Source organism: Dipodomys spectabilis, unplaced genomic scaffold (genome assembly GCF_019054845.1).
Source record: "Dipodomys spectabilis isolate Male_0828 unplaced genomic scaffold, ASM1905484v1 ptg000343l, whole genome shotgun sequence".
NCBI classification, from domain to species: Eukaryota; Metazoa; Chordata; class Mammalia; order Rodentia; family Heteromyidae; genus Dipodomys; species Dipodomys spectabilis.
In genome coordinates, this window is record NW_024871020.1 from 878,045 (window position 1) to 881,856 (window position 3,812).

Below are 3,812 nucleotides of genomic sequence, written 5' to 3' on the forward strand. Positions count from 1 at the left end.
TAATTAACCTGTCAAACTGGGCACCAGTGGCCCTTGACTGTAAACCTAGCTACACAGGAGGCAGAGATATGAGTATGCCAGTAAAAAACCAGCTTGGGCAGGAAAGGCCTTGAGAAACTTATCTCCAAGAAACCACCAGAAAACTGGAAGTGGCACTGTGGCTCAAGTGATAGAGAGCTAGACTTGAGCTGAAGAACAGAGAGACAGCCCCTAGGCCTAGAGTTCAAGTCCCATGACTGACAAAATAAAGGAAAAAAAAGTAAAAGAAAGAAAGAAAGAAAGGGAAAAAGGAAAGAGAGAAAGAGAGAGAGAGAGAGAAAGAAAGAAAGAAAGAAAGAAAGAAAGAAAGAAAGAAAGAAAGAAAGAAAGAAAGAAAGAAAGAAAGAAAGAAAGAAAAAAGAAAGAAAGAAAGAAAGAAAGAAAAAGAAAGAAAGAAAGAAAGAAAAAAGAAAAAGTCGAAAGAAAAAAACCTGTCATGATGAGAGATATGGCAAAGCTCCAGCCTCTGCAGATAAAGACATCCTGACCTGGGAGATGGCTCAAAAACAGAGGCACTGTTATCTTCTCCTGGTAAGAACCAAAGCTCCCACTGGAGCCCATACCATTAGAATGGAGCAGATTCCCAGCACATGCCTACAGCCCCAAGTCAGTGTGGCCAGAGTGATTAGCAGCCAAGCTTCCAAGTCCCCTTTGATTCCTGCCTCCTGGGCACATTGTGGGCCAGCTCAGAAGGAGGTTTCAGAAGAGCATAAAGAGCCATGAAGCAAAGCAGTCGTGTAGAAACACAAAGCACATGACTCTCACCCCTGGTCTTCCAGAGTTATTCTCAGATTATTTTGTGGATAAGAAGATGTGAGTGAATCATCTTGCTTCCTGAAAAATATCTCTGTATAGGTAGGCATTCTTTGCCTCACACTGAAAGGCAACCACTTGTCCAAAGGCTGGTCTCATCTGTGGCCAATAAATTTCCTTTTCCCGGCCATCATCCCTTTAACAGACATCTGTATGTTGGCTGATAGCACATCCATGAATGGAGATGTACCTGCGAAGGTTTTGAAACCATAGTGGTCCATGATGTCCTATCACCATTTCTCTCCCACTGTCATCTCAGAATTAGACCAGAAGCTGGTTGCAATCACAGCACATATCAACACAAGACTGTCAATACCTGAACCTTGTCAAAGTCTACTTCAAAGATACCTTTCAGTTTCAATCTATGTCTGACAGAGTATCTACCCCCTACTTTTTTGGTCTAGGATATATGGAGCTATAAACTGGGAGACTTAGAGAATAAGATTAGAGAGAATGGGTCTCCTGGACAGGATCTGCTATAGGTATGACAAGTTGGAAGGAAAAAGAAGCAGCATAAGGAAATATTAACATGGCCAAAGTGGTCAAAAGACATCTCTCAATGCAAGAATGTGTTTCTGACAAACTTGTTCTTGTTGGGCCATGACCTGGTATGGTGGTGCCACTTTACACTCTGGTCCCAATAGAGTAACATACATGTCATGGCTTCTTCCTTCCACGGCCTAGGCTGACTACCAGAGGTTCATTCCCTGTTTTTACCTCTGCTTTCTAAAAGGGTACACACATCAAGGGGCTCTCTTCTTTCCCCCTACAAATATTCTACCAATGTTCCCTCATTTCACAACTCCTCATTGCCAATCTAGGTGCTGCTGTTCTATGAGTCCTAATGTATCCTCTCCTGAGCCTAACATTTGTTGCCTTTCCTCCTTTTGGTGCTAGGGACTGAACTGAGAGTCATGTGCATGCCAGGGATGTACTCTACTACTGAGCTGCATCTTCACCTCTGAACTTTGTTTATCATACTTGTCAAGAACTCTATTAAGTATTTGATACAATTACTAAGGTACATGAGAATAAGGGAGATGCTGCACTTAGCAATTGGACAAAAAATCACTGATCTATAGGAATCACCTCCACATTAGCTTGTGTGGCAATGAATGCAGAGCTCTGGCTAGGAGAAAACAAAAGTCATGCCTGAGAAATACATGGTGGTCTACTGGTAAAATTATCAACAGGAGTTTTCTAAGGAGTGAGGCATGAGTCATTAATTATGAACCAAGAACTACTTCTTCAAAAGTGTAAAGAAATAAGCCAAAGCCACCAGAAAAGACTCATGAAAAGACTCATAAATGGGTACTTAAGAGAAAACAAAAATGTTCTTAGTCAAACACTGGTAGATAGGATGGGTGGTGCCTCCATCACAGCTTGGCCTCAATCCTTAACCCACTGAGGAATGAGAGTGCCTTGGCCAGGCCTGCCTTCAGTTCTGACCCAGCAGCCTTAGAAGATTTGGGTTCATCCAACCTGGTCAGTTCTAGGACTAGAGACCCAGGGGTATCAGTACTTACTCCATAGGACTCCCACAATGGAAGCTATTTGCACTTTGATCTCCCTGGGGCAAGGACACAAAATAACCTGCTTCTAGTCACAGATCACTCTCTGGGACAGTTTACTTTCTAATGAGTGAGACCAGCTTGGCTTAAAGATCTCTATCCCACCCCTCCCTACCCTACCCCAACCTCAGGCCTGGTAGAGGAAAACTTACGGAACTTACCATCTCCCAACTTTACTAGCAACAAGGTACTTGCACCTCACCCAGAAGTACCTTTTCCTTAGAGCTTTCTATAAGTTGCAGTATTCCCATAGCCCTTTTTCTGAAGAAAAAGGTACTCTTACAGGTTATTGGTGGCCATGGAGGAATGCTTGGCACAGACAACCTGCCTGGAGCCTCACTGAAAGAAGAGTGAAAGATTCTGGCAAAAAGAACCAGTGATTGATTTGGCCTCCAGTGAAAACAGAAGTGTTCACCCTCTTCCTGGCCATTGTAGGTTCTAAGCAATTGAGATTTCTGTTTCACTCATGTAAAGTAAACATACCCAACAGGCTAGATCCATCCATCCCTTATATCCTTACAACACCCTGTGGGCCTCAGACAGCTTTGACTGCTGGAAAAATGAACATGAGAATGGGTCATTGGGAGAGGCCATGTCTCCCCTCCTCTGTTTGACTTGGAAGTACTGTGTCAAGCAGTTCTTGATACACTATGGGATTGGTCAGCTTCTCAGCCTCTCACTCCCTCAAACAGCTAGAATCACTTCTGTACTTAAAGCTGCCAGACACCTTGAGAAACTACCCTGGCAACCAGGAACTTGCACTCATCCTGTGAGTGCTGCTTCATTGCCAACTGAACTCTAAACACAGGGATCAGTGTTCCTGATACTGTTTCTGGGGAATGTGACTGAAATCCCTCTGATGGGACATGAGACAAGAACCTGTGGTTGTCTGAAGGAGAAGTAGCATCTGGATCTAGTTTTCTTTCTCTTCAAACTGCTTTTTTGCTACTTGCATGCTTTTGAGAGATTGAAAACTATAAAACTGGGCCAGGGGGAAAAACAACAACTTGGCACTTGTCATCCTCCTCTTCAAAATAGCAGAAAAACCATGAATTTAATACTCCTCTTGAGCACCAGTCCTATATTGCTAAGATTAAATCCTTCTGGCCAAATTTATATTTCAAATACACTGAAAGAATAAAAAGGATTCTAAAGAAGAATAAGGGCTCAGGGTATAAAATGTATACTTCTTTATTTATACAAATAGGGTTTTAAAACAATCATATTTAAAAGAAATCTGCATTTTTACATTCACTGTCAGTGAGTTCCTGACAGAGAAGGCTGAGCATGATGATACATAGCAAGGTCCCACTGCAGGACAACAGTAGCTCAGGAAAGCACCATTTATTTGAGAAGCAGTAGGCAGGCTCTGGCATTCCTGTTGCACTG